At 39.4% G+C, this 13964-nt stretch overlaps 1 protein-coding gene across 3 annotated transcripts in view; it reads right to left on the bottom strand.

Moving 5' to 3' along the window:
- MRTFA (myocardin related transcription factor A) overlaps positions 1-13964 on the bottom strand; it is a 102043-nt gene that overhangs the window by 44578 nt on the left and 43501 nt on the right. The window contains exon 1 of one of the 3 annotated variants that reach the window (XM_047867827.1): positions 293-346. The exons of the other annotated variants lie outside the window; for them this stretch is intronic. The gene's annotated coding sequence lies outside the window, so the exon portion shown is untranslated. Of the gene's footprint in view, positions 1-292; positions 347-13964 lie in introns of those variants that run through there. 3 annotated transcript variants of the gene reach the window in all.

Consider the following 13964-nt stretch of genomic DNA (forward strand, 5'->3'; position numbering starts at 1 on the left):
TCTTGAATTCAACTACATCTCAAAATGGTAATACATATAGTCTGAGAGATCTAATCAGGAGGTTATAACTATTATTTTTTTTATAAATTAACACCTAAAGCCTTGCAAAATAAATGGATAAAACAACAGCCACACTAGTGGCATTTATAGAAAGTGTGCTCTGTGCCAAACATCGTTCCATGTCCTCTAATGTTTTAACTCATTTCATCTAACACCCCACTACGGAGAAACATGGGCATTACTAATCCCATTTTAGAGGCAGAAAAACAAGGCCCAGCGTGAAGTAATGTACCTAAGATTATTCCACTAATAAGAAGTGCAACAGAATTTGAACCCAAACATTCTGACTCTAGAACTTGGGCTTCTTATTTCTCTGCTTCTCCAGAGTCTTCCAGAAGCTGCGGAAACAAGAGGCACAGAATATGAGCACCTGGATGGGTTCTCTGGTGAGACAGACAAAGGGACTGAGGAAAATGGATGGTTCAGGCCAAGGTCAAAGGAGTTTGGGTGATAAAATAAATTCAGTAAAATTTTATTCAGTAAAATAAATTTAAATTAATCTAAGAATTTGATTTCAGGTAAATTAGAACCATAGATTAGCAGCAACATTAATTATAAAAGTAAAATGCAAATAGTTAATAGCTAGGAGTCATCGAGCATTGCTACGTGTCAGACCCTGTTAAGTGACTGACATGCTTTTAATTTAATTAAAAAAAAAGCCCCATGAGGATGGTACACTTATTATCTCCATTTTACAGATAAGGAAACTAAGGATCAGACCTTCAAAATTTTGCCTTCGGTCACACAGCTCCAAAGTGCTGGCATGAGAATTCAGTACAGGTCTTTGTGATTCTAGAGTATGGGCATTTAATACTATACATCTCTTTAGAGGAAAGAAAGTAAGAGGAAAAAAGGGAAATTATCTGTCAACTTTTATATACAGTGTTTCTAAAGCCCAGTGTAAGATGAGCTATTAGAAAATGATTTTTAAAAATTTTAAGTTTATTTATTTTGAGAGAGAGAGAGAGAGAGAGAGAGAGAGAGCGCGAGCGAGAGTACAAGCAGGGAAGGGCAGAGAGAAGGAGAGACAGATTCCCAAGCAGGCTCCACATCATTAGCACACAACCCAATGTGGGACTCGATACTCACAAACTGTGAGATCATGACCTGAGCCAAGATCAAGATGTTCAACCAACTGTGCCACACAGGCACCCCAGAAAATGATTAAATACAACAAATTGATTTGATTTGTGAGAATAGAGAAATTTAGAAATTTAAGAAACTTGCTTACAATTTAGTAAGTCTGAACACTTCAAAGGAACAATAATGAAAACTCTGGCCATCATCCAAAAATAAGTCTGAAATATCAATCAGCAGCCCTCCTAAATAACCCATCTATATATAGGGCCATAAGGGATATTATGCAAACTTCTTGACTGAAAAACTTGTTGCCTCATGAGAGCAAAAAGTCTATGACTCAAGTTTTCTATGGAGAACACAGTAAAGGCCAATTTACTAGCTCAAAGAGGAAAGTTTATCTAATAAATCTTTCCATCTGTAAAACTAAATGAAATTAAAGTCCAGTTATCTGAAAATTCCATCCTGTCCCCTCTCAGCAGTGAACTCTAAACTCCATGCTTATCTGAAATCTGACCAAGTTCCCCATTCAAATAATAGAATTCACCCTGTATCAGTAGTGTCTGGAGTATTGGTACAACCTGACTATAGATAGGTACTGTTTTATACGTTGCACAACCCTCCCCTGCCAATTTGAACAATGTTTATAAGGAGGATTAAAAAAAAAAAAAAAAAAAAAAGACCTAAGCAATAAACTCCAAACTATAGTTGTCAGTCTCTACTTGATTTTGTTTTAGAATTGATCTGTTTGGTTGTGTATATATACACATCCTTCTTCTAAAACTTTCAACTACAAAGTAATAGGTTATCTATATGAATTTCCCCTTAGTCTAACTTAATTCCTCTCAATTCTAAGCACTCTAAATAAAATGCCTATTATGTGTCCAGACTTTAGGGATTATTCATTTGAGAAGAAATCATTTAATAACTCACTTATAGTAAACAGCCTAAGAGCCATATGTGCTAGTACATTTAATGCACACCTGCCATCACCAAGGAGTATCTGACACAAGTTCAAATGATCATATTCATAGGCAGTGCTAGACCAAGTAGATTCAAAAGAGTAGGAATTTGACAAAATCTCTCTATTCATTATACACCAGCATTCAGATTTCTTCTCCACTCCTCAAGTCGATAAAAACTAAACAAAAATACCTATATGTGTACATGCATGAGTCTTTATCCTTTCACTGTTATTGAATTCCACAAATTTAATATATCATGTGTCTCTAAAATTAATCAGGAATTAATCAGAATTAATCAAGTTTTCTACCTGTTTCAAACAAAGGTGATCAATTGCTATTTGTATAATTGGTTTCCTGGGAAATCAAAGCAAAGGAGTAAACGTCATATATTTCTGCCCTGTAAGGCCATGGAAGTGGGTTGATGGCATTCAAGGGGTAATGTCCCAGAAACGGACACCTCAAACAAATACATGAGTCAGGACTAGAAAGAAAAATCAAAAAGTAAGTGATGCGTCCTCAAGCCCAGCACTGTGGCTTCCACTGGTCAGTGGTCCTGGATTTCACTGGGGAGGGAAATGTGCATCTTGGAAGGTTGTCCTGCCCCTTATTCATATTTACCCATTAGTGATTCCACAAAGGCTTCTGGAGTAGAGGATAAAGTATTTATGAGGGAAGCAGAAAAGAACAGGAAGGGGGTTAGTACGGGAATGACCACAAAAAAACCAAAACCCTCCTTTGGCATCATCCTTTGTTCAGTAAGACCTCTTCAAGGAAGATTCTGACTGCGGGGACATTTCCAAAGCCGGATCTCCTAGTAACTGGTCCACTGTTTTCCCCTCCATGACCTTTAGGTACCAGTCCCAGAATAAATAAGCAAATACAACTTAATTCAACAACAGACATCACCACCTCTAACTTCAAACTGGAGAATCTGTTTCACTGGGATGATCAGAGAAGGAACAGGGTGGGTAAAACCTGTTCCTTAGGGGGAGCTTAGCAATGCTAATAATTAGAATACTCATCTTTGCAGCAGTGAATTACACCGATTTTATTGGTGTATTTTGTACCTGTTTATCTCCCATGCCTTAAAAAATCATTTAGTGATACCCAAATTGTAAACCACATCACCTATCACTTAGAACCAAAGCCCATTCTCTGAATATTCACTACTTCCATCCTTAGACTGTATGATTAAAAACAGGTGAAGGATGTCCCAGAAGAGGGTACTCTTCATGTTCTGCTGCTAGGTCACTTTATAGCATCACCACCAAAATGCAGACTGGAAGTCGGGATAGAGACACAGATCTCTGTTCATTTCTCATTCATCCGCCAAACAAATATTTACTAAGTAACTACTATGTGTCAGGCCCCATGTTAAGTGCTGGATACACCTGTGGTCTCTGCTTCTATATAAAGTTTTCAGTCCAGTGGGGAAACACACAGCAAATCACATATCAAAAGTACAAGTTATGATTAAGGTTTTACAAGAAAAGAATGAAGGATATGAGAGAGGTCAGACCCTGGAATTCATAGTTTCTCCTCCATATGCTCTGTAATAACCACCTTTTCACATATCCTCTTTACTACTGTATATATAGTTAATTATTTAAGATACTAAAACTCCTTAAAACACAGAGAGACCTTGGGGTAAACTGTATTAAAATAAATAAATTGGGGCACCTGAGTGGCTCAGCTGGTTGTATCTGACTCGTGATTTCAGTTCAGGTCATGATTTCACGGTCGTGAGATCAAGCCCCACACTGCCAGTGAGAAGCCTGCTTGGGATTCTTTCCCTCCCCACCTCTCTCTGCCCCTGCCCCCCCCCCCCTCAAAATAAATACATAAACTTAAAAAAAAGTTATGGGCACGCAGTGTCATTTATTCACTTTGTGTTTATTTGCTTCACACACTGGTTGGTAAGCACACCAATTTGCCTCATATCCATGCCTCCTTTAGTTCTTCCCTAGTTTCTTGTCAAAACTCTTCTCAGGCATTCATGCAAGAGAGATGAGGTTCTACTAATATATGCCAGATATTTTCCTTGCTGCTGGAAACACAGCAATGAACAAAGTCACTGCCTTCAGTGGTGTTTACACTTTCCTGGGTTACGAGAGTGAAGAGTACTTTCAAAGAAATACTCAAGACACCACATCCTAACTAAGCAGTTAGATTCTTCCTATTATTCAATTCATCCATTCAAGATCTTTTGCCCTCTCAAAGCCACAGTTGGCTACTAGAGTACTGGGTACTACAAGTATGAAAAAGACGTGGTTCTCATTCTCATGGAATTCTTACACCTAATGGGAAAGAGAAGCTCAAAATGTCTGGGGAGCCTGGGCGGCTCAGTCAGTTAAGCGTCCAACTTCGGCTCAGGTCACGATCTCATGGTTCTTGGGTTCGAGCCCTGCATCGGGCTCTGTGCTGACAGCACAGATTCTGTATTTTCTTCTCTCTCTGCCCCTCCCCTGCTTGTGCTCTGTCTCTCTCTCTCAAAAATAAATAAATATTAAAAAAATTAAAAAGAAAGAAAGAAAGAAAGAAAGAAAGAAAGAAAAGAAAGAAAAGAAAGACCTGATGTCTGTAATGCAGACTTCTACTTAAAAGGTCATAGAAAAATGCAACTTAGCTAATACACATGCCCCTCTAAGGGTCCCTGACAAATCCAGTCATCTGGTCTTATGGGTGATATACATGTATGCATAAATAATAAAAAGAAATACTGGTTCCTTAAAAATAATAAAAGTCCAGGGCACCTGGGTGGCTCAGTTGGTTAAGCTCCGACTTCAGCTCAGGTTATATCTCACAGTTCGTGGGTTCGAGCCCTGCTGACAGTTCAGAGCCTGGAGCCTGCTTCAGATTCTGTGTCTCCCTCTCTCTCTCTGCCCTTCCCCGCTCACACTCTGTCTCTCTCTCTCTCAAAAATAAATAAACCTTAAAAAAATTTTAAAAATAATAAAATCCAAGTAGTTCTCTACTTTTTAGATGCTACAGGAATGCAAAGGTGATAGTACCCAACACTGGAAGTCACAGAGAAACAAGATCTTTTCTACATGGGGTAAGAATAGTGAAGCCATAAATGGGGTCTTAAAAATATTTTATCCTCATGATCAGTCTGTACTAAAGTTTCAAGTAATTTAAAAAAAAATTTTTTTTTAAGTTTTTATTTACTTCTTTTGAGAGAGACAGCATGAGCCAGGGAGGGGCAGAGAGAGAGGGAGGGAGGGGGAGAGACAGGGAGACAGGGAGAGGGAGGGAGAGAGAGAGAATCCTGAGCAGGCTTTGCTGGGTCAGCGCAGAGCCTGATGTGGGGCTTGAATCCACGAACATGAGATCATGACCTTGGCTGAAATCAAGAGTCGGATGCTTAACTGACTGAGCCATGCAGGTGTCCCTCACATAATTTCTTGGTGTCATTCCCAAAAAGTAGTACTCGTCCGGGTCCCTATTTATTGTAATTTCTCACAAGTCCTTCCTGATAGAGGCCAGAGAGATACAAGAAGAAAGAGAGGTGTCTGCGCTCCCTTGCTCTTTCCCCCGGCCTTTCCTGGTTTCTGGTTCTCAGACCCTAGAGAGCATCCCTGGAAATGTTTCCCTCTCCTGAGTTGTACGTAGGATTTCCTCAAGCTTTCCAGATGCTGAGTTTTTTTAGACCCTTTCATGGTTCATTTTCTTCCTTCAACTTGGGAAACCGGCCTAAATGGGTCAGCACAATGTACACTGCACCAAACTGTGTTTCTGGCTTTTGTGCTTTTAATACAAACAACAGCATTTTTAAGACCCAGTGTATTCTATAATTAGCCCTACCCTTAACCAGAAAGAGCTTACTGTCAACCTAACTATAATTTCTGGGGAAAGGGGCGAGCAAGACATATGGGGTTGGTTATACGAATATTTCGTAAGTTCCAAGTGGATGCAATACACTTATAGAACTGACCAAGAACATCAGAGAAAGAATCACAAGACACAATCCTGGCTCTGCTGCTACCTAATCCAGTCACTTAACTTCTTTAAGCCTCCATTTTCCCACTACAATACAATTTGTAAAAAGAATCCTTGCCCTTTGAACTTAAAAAAAAAAAAAAAAAAGTTCCACAATGTATGTGAAAAGTGCTTTGTAAAACTATAACACAAAAACATAGCTTTTCTCTAGGACCGTAGACACGGCTAGTAATCTGGTACCACACTTCCAAGGACATGCTTTACTTTGCAAAATGAAAGGGCCTTATGTCAAAACATCCAATGTTGTTCTGGGACAGGGGGGACCAGGAGGGAGCTGGGGGAGGAGAGAAGAAAAAAAGAAGAGAGGAGAGGAGAGGGGAGAAAAAGGGTAGGGAAGGGCTTTGTTTCCTTTTGGAAGGTAGTTCTGACAGTGAAGAAGCACCCTCTGCTCTCAGACTCCATTCAACCTGGTATGTCTAAAGGGCAAGACCCAGCGAAAAGGCAGAAGGATCAGTACCCATTCATTAATAAAATGAAATACATAGTGAGTGTTCAAAGCATGATCCTGAAATTCTAAGCTGTCAATACAGAAATGGTAGTTAAAGGACCCAGAAAGGTCATTTATCTGTTGGCAGAGAAAAAAAGATCTGCAGAAATTCAGATCCAGAGTAAGACAAAAGGAGGAAGGAGAGGTAAGAAAAACATGGTTAATTCTCTCTGGGATCCTACTGATCCACCATCTACAAATCATACACCTTGTGGTATCCTGGACTGGATCTTGGAATAGAAAAAGAAAATCAGTGGGAAAGCAGCTGAAATTCAAATAAAGTGTGGAATTCACTTAGTAGTATACCAGTGTTAACCTCTTAGTTTTGACAAATGTACCACTGTTACATGCTAACATTAGGGGCAACTGGGTGAAGGGTATATGGGAACTCTCTGTACTATCTGTGACTTTTCTGTAAGTCTAAAATTACTCCAAAATAAAAAGCTTATTTAAAAGAACCCATTGATTTGACTCTCCCTTCAGAAAGATTTATGAATCAATTACTAAAACATATTAAGGGTCAGGTTTTTGAAACTGAAATGTTACCATCTCTTGGACAAAAGAAATTGCTGATTAATTCCTATAAAAGACTAATTAGTTATGAAGAATAATGATGGGCCTTTTAATAAACTCAAAACATAAAATGATTTGTGGCATAAACAAATAGGATGGACCACAATGTAATCCTGAAGAGAGAGAAAATCACGCATATGAAAAACCACCTATGAGATTTCAAATTTGGTTATCAATATGCTCAATCATTCAACCCTTTTGCAATCCGATAAATTTCTCTTTTATCTCTGTATATATTGTGTAAACATGAGTTAAATTATCTCTCGAATAATCTGCTTTCCATATCAAAGTAATACCAAAAATTGATAAATATTATCTATTTAATCTGAATACTCTCAGGGATTCAGGCAGAGAGATAAGGTATCTTCCTGGGGTAGCAAACCTGGGCTACTTATATACCTGCCCTGACATGGATGTGCAAAGGATAAGCTTATGAAAATCTAACTTAAGGCACGAAAATATGTAAGATAAAAGGTCTCTGTATTGTGAAATAATAAAATGGTGAAAACACACATGTGCTATCTTACTCAATTCTTAAAACAAAGCTACGTGGAAGGTACTATCTTTTTTTTTTTAAGTTTATTTGTTTATTTTGAGAGACAGCGAGCACCAGCAGGGAAAGGAGCAGAGACAGGGAGGGAGAGAGAGAGAGAGAATCCCGAGCAGCTTGACACTGCCGGTGCAGAGCCCAACCTGGGGCTCGATCCCAGGAACCATGAGGTCGCGACATGAGCCGAAATTGAAAGTCGGATGCTTAACTAGTACCCAGGCACCTGGAAGGCTTATCCTATTTAGTTTCTTGATATTTTTGAAATTAACTTTCAGTGTCTGTTATTCTGTAGTTGAGGAAACTGAGCATAAGACAGATTAAGCAACTTGCCTAAGGTCACAGAGTAAGTAAAGGGCAAAGCAGAAACTGGAACCCAGCTCCATCTCCATCTACAGCCAGAGCCCTCAGCCACTCTTCTATGTTGTGTTTCTCTTCCTTCATAAAACAGATCAGTTCCTCATGTTTAAAAATGACACTATTAAGAGTGCTTTCTGCATGATGTCGCTGGAAAAAAAAGTGCTCTACCTACTTACTAGGAAGGGGGAAATCCAGGTGATTTCAGTGAATAGTACATGGCATTTCAGAACTCTAGAATCTAAAAGCTTCCCACATTAAAATTCCAAAAGGAATAGAGATTAACAGGATAACAGTGGTCACATGTAAAGGTCATTCAAAGGGGCTCCTCCCAGAGACAGGAGGTGAAGGATACAAGAGAACTTCGCAGGCCTACTTCCCAATTGGCTCTCAAGGCAGAAACATCCACACTGAGGAAGCACCTACTTCCTGGTACAACTTCATTCCTGCATTCTTCCCTGGTTTTTCCCTGGTATTAGTAAGAGTCTGGGTCGAATGATTCATTCATTCATGGAACTAATATTTACTAGGGACCTACTTACTATATGCTAGGCCCCATGCTAGATGATACAGCAGTAAAATGGACAGATGAGATCCTTGCCCTCACAGAGCATATGTTCTAGTGGGAAAAACATAATAAAAAGTTATTTATGTTATAATTTCCAGTGGCACATTCTATGAAGAAAAATACAGCAGAATAAGAGAACAGAGAGTGACTGGGGTGATAATTTTACACAGAGTACACAAGGAAGGCCCTTCTGAGGAGACACACATAACTGTTAAAAAGAAACCTAAATGATATGATAAACCACGAAAAGATGTGGAGAAAGTGTCCCAGGCAGCAGAAATAAATAGCAAGTGCAAAGGTACCGAGACGAGAAAAAGGCCTCTCTTGAGAAGGAAACGAAGATATAAGAGATGAGGAATCTAATATGTTGAACTCCTACATTATGCAGTCACTGGGTTGGATGTACTGCTTTAGTGACTCCTTTCACCTCAGCAGCTATTTGAGGTATGTATTCCCTCTATTTTATAGATGAAGGAACAGTGGCTCAAAGAGGTTAACTAACTATGCACAGCTAGTTAAGAGGCAGGGACAGAGTTCAAACCAGACTGGCCTGATACCAAAGCATGTGCTTTTTCTACCACATCACATTTAATGCCAGAGTCATAAGAAAAAAAATTAATAATTATGCATAAATAAGTAAAGAAATCAAACTCTCTCCCATATCCTCAAAATGTGGGGCTCACCATTTCATTTTGGGTAGCTGCTCATCTCCCTCTGAGGGAAGTGATGTCCTTCTCTAATTGCAGCGGGCAGATCTCCAACTGCCAGCTACTTCAGTGTTACTGGTCACTTTCCGAAGGATCTGTAAGGCACTGCTCAAACAGCTCCCCCATACAAGATCTGAGCAGAACACGGACTTGCACCAGAGGTCTGAATGTGGTGTAGATAAATTGGGAACGTGCTTCCTTTAGACTGGCAGGGCCATCTGAACAAACCCTTCCAATGTTAAAGGCCCCAGGAACAGCGTTTTCCCTGCCGCATTAGTTCTGCACGTTCACCCAGGCAATGTGGGCAACCTGAAGCTCATTTGCCATTCTCTGTTGGTATTACTGGTGCTGACATTTTGCACCCAGCTTTGTTGAGGGTGGGTGACAGGTGAGCAGATTCAAAATTTGGAACATGATAGTCACTCTACAGCAAACCAGAAGGCACAAAAAATCCTTTCCCTGGAAAATATATTAGAGTACTTATTCTTTCTAGATCTTTATAATGTGGACTTGAAAAACATAGTATGATAGAATATTCATGACTGAAATAATGAAGGAGGCCTATATCTCCATATAAATTCTGTAAATATTTAGAAAGGTTTTTTTTCTATCAAAGTATTTCAAACTCTCCCAACAGGCTTATCCTATTTAGTTTCTTGATATTTTTGAAATTAACTTTCAGTGTTTGTTGTAACTAATGACATTTAACAGAAATTCTGAGGGGGAAAAAAGGTAAATTTTGATTAAAATAAATTTTATTTATTTTTTAATTAAAAATATTTATTTACTTTTGAGAGAGAGAGAGAGAGAGAGAGAGAGAGAGAGAGAGAGAGAGAGACAGAGACAGAATGTGAGCAGGGGAGGGGCAAAGAGAGAGGGAAACACAGAATCTGAAGCAGGATCCAGGCTCTGAGCTGTCAGCACAGAGCCTGATGCAGGGCTAGAACCCATGAACCACAAGATCATGACCTGAGCTGAAGTCAGATGCTTAAATGAGCCACCCAGGTGCCCTTAAAATAATTTTTTAAGTTAATTTTTTTTAGGGCAAGGATTAGGAAAAAGAGAGGTGATCAGAAATGAGAAATTTGGCCAAATGTGTTAAAAATACACACATACAAAAATCTGGAAGTTCTTCAAATATTTATGTGTAAAGTTCTCTATGGGTATTTAAAGGAAAACACAATAGTTTTTCCTCTTAAAGCCTAGGTGATGTAAAATTTTACCTGTCTCAAAAAAATTAAAAGAGTGTTTTAAAATAAATTTTGGTAAAAGCTAACGGCAAATTTTTTCTTCTCTGTAGAAGATGGAAAGGCAAAGAAAGAGGCAAAAATTAAGGCAAAAATTAAATTTCATGCCGCACATGAAGTATGAAAGCTGTAAGTCTATCAGCTAAAATTGCTGGAAGAGCTTCAATTCCCAAGATCAAATACACAAAGGAAACACCAGTCTATTGTAATACGGTAGCCCATCTAACTACTGCAGGATTTTCCCTCTCTCAATCCTCCTCCAGGTTTAGTAGAGACATCGGAGAAGTGAATGTGTATGTAACTGTAATGGAGTTCATGTTGTTTGAAGAGTGCAACTTTGTATTTCCTCAAGTTTACGTGGTCAAATTTGCAAGTGGAACATTTCATTACTGCAGGTTTTGCACAAAATTTTACGAAACAAACCTACATTAAGTTAAAGCAGAACTGAAATCAATGCCTTTTCTGGCCACTTCAGGAATGAGTGCCATATATTTTCCTATCACAGAATCCTCCTTTTCATTTAAATATTTGGCTCCTTCAACACATTCCAGCTCCAAAGCTAAAATGGAAGTAGAATATAAAGTAACCAAACAATTATGCAGTTACCACATACCACATTTTTCCAGCACAATTTTGAGGGATGCAGAAGGTGCCACACCTACCAGCAGAATACTTATTTTTAAAATGTCCTGGCTACTAGCTTGTAGTTTCCCTCCTCCTGCATTTTCAAATCATCTCAGTATTAACATCCCTCCCTAAGAAGCCTCACCCTAGTTGTTTTGAAAAAATGCATTACACTTGTCTGACACACTGTGTGATACACACACAAGTAAGACCCCTCTTTCCCTAGCTTTTCTGCCTCATCAAGGCATGAAAACAGCCAGAACCACAGCAACAGCTGGGGATCATTAAACCGACAGAAATAGCTTAGGAGACTCCAATGGTGTGTGCGTGGGGGGAGGAGAGGCTCAGTATCAGATTAAAAAAATCAAAAGGGCAACAGGAAAGGAGGGGGGGGGTGGAGAAAGGTGAAGCCTAAGAAGTCCATCACACCCAAATTTCCTTCACATAGCCAAAGGGATGCACTGAAGCAAAAGGAGGGACAGGTGACTGCAGCCTAACTTGCCTAGCCCCCACCTATTCTCACATGGAAGGCTTAGTCAAACCTGAAAATGTGGGTCAGTGAAGACAGGTGCGGGGTGGGAAGGTAGGGGGGATTCATGGCATCTCAAAGGCTAACCCTGGGTCATCCCTGGCCTGGAGGAATCTGGATGGGAGTCAGTTCTGGGGCTGTGCTGACAGTAAAAATCAACTTCAAGAGGCGGCAGAGGTAAGGGGTATGAAAAATATATGCTAACCCCTAAGTGGACTCAGAGACCAACCCAGTCCCAAGGAATCCCTTCAACTGGGGAGGACCAAATGCTCGATGAAATGCAGGCTGTCGGGGCTGTTCCTGCCAGAGCACAACCACGCCTCCAATGCTAGCTTTGTAATCTGCCAGGCCTCCGAAGGTCAGTACAGGAATGTGCCATCTGCCTGGCCCGCTGCCCGAGTGTGTTCAGCACATATCTGAATGCCCCACAGGAGCTTTATTCAGATCACTGCATAGGAATGGGCTTGCATATCCTGATCCACATGACTTCAAGTCTGGTTAGTCTTAGGGTCCCTGGGTATTCTCTCTATCCCACTGGCTAGGTTGTCATTTAATATCATCAGGTCCTCTCCCACCAAGGCATATTCTTCATAACCAATCTCACAGGACTGCAGTTTCAGACAGTTCCTCACCTGCAAGCCTGAACAGGAAATGATTCGATTGCAGATATTATGACTGCAACTCTCTTTGGCAAGAGTGTTTGGTAACTGTGGGATTGCATGAACTTCAGCTGAACATTTTATTTGATGCATCTAATGATTTACTAGAGAAGGCTCCGGGCTGATGGCTGTTCTCAACAAAAACAACCACTAAATTACCTTCTTCTAGAATGGCTTCTTTTCTAACTCATAAACGTTGGAGGAAAAACATGCTTATGCATATTTCCAAATTATACCAGTTTTGGCTAAGTATATTTGAACACCATTTTCTATGGTTTTCCAAAAAAAAGCAATTGGCTTGTGCTGAATATTTTATTAGTAAGGGCAGGAAACACACAAAAATAAACCTACTAGAGAAGACTAAAAAAGCTATATGTATTTAGTTTACACACACACACACACACACACACACACACACACACACACAGAGGTATATCTCACATACAGTTCATTTTAAGGCTGCATAACACCGAAGGACACGATATGTGTCAAACTACTGTAACTAATCACTTTTCAGTGTGTGCAGCCTAGGTGGGAGTAATTGTACCAATATATTTCTCATCAACTTTTAACAGAGTACATTCTTTACCAGAAATATAAAAAATTAATGTCATAATATTTATAACCAATCACTTACTATGTACATGCCTTAGTACTAGGTACAAGGTAGGAACTGAGAAGAAAAACAACCCTATATGTTTAAATAATACTTTACAAAGCTATTTTCACACATATGATCTTATTTGACTCTATGAGTTAGGATGGCAGACATCATACCCATGATATAATAAAAGACACAGGTTTGCCAAGCTTAGAGCAATTTAGCCAAACTCACATTGGCAAGATCAAACCAAGACTTTGTTCTTGACTATAGGCTCAAAGCTGGAGCGCTAGCTGCCTACCACAGAAAGGCTTTCAGCCCTCAAGGAATTAATCTCTGACACCCAATGCCTTGGCCAGTGTTTCTCAGATGTACCAAATTTCTTCTCAGTAAGAATCTCACCAATCTCCTGGAACAGCATCATATTCTGAATCTAATTCAAGCAATTGTGGGGAAAGGTTATTTATTCATATCACTGACAGTTAAGAGATGTGAGTTTCTTCTGAAGGCTAGAATTATTAACATGAGCCTGAATAAAACTGAATTAGGACAGAGTGCTCAAAATGTATGTCATTTAGGATAAACACATTTTCTTATGGGCATAACACTGCCCTCTAGTGCCAGGAAACACAGTACCCTCAACAAAACACAGTACCCTCAACAAAAACAACACTACATTACCCTCTTCTAGAATGGTTTCTTTTCTAACTCATAAACCTTGGAGGAAAAATATGCTCATGCATATTTCCAAACTATACCAGTTTTGGCTAAGTAACTAGACGAGACTAACTAGACTAACAGCTAATGCATATTAACCACCTACTATGTATAAACACACTTCACTAATAAGCACTTTAAAGGGAGAAACAAAGAAATGGTTAAGCCTATCACACACACACAATCATAACAACTATATAGGCCCCTCAAGGAATTTATAAATATAATAGAGAAGATAAGAAATGTA

The sequence above is a fragment of the Prionailurus viverrinus genome, chromosome B4 (genome assembly GCF_022837055.1).
Source record: "Prionailurus viverrinus isolate Anna chromosome B4, UM_Priviv_1.0, whole genome shotgun sequence".
Classification (NCBI taxonomy): domain Eukaryota; kingdom Metazoa; phylum Chordata; class Mammalia; order Carnivora; family Felidae; genus Prionailurus; species Prionailurus viverrinus.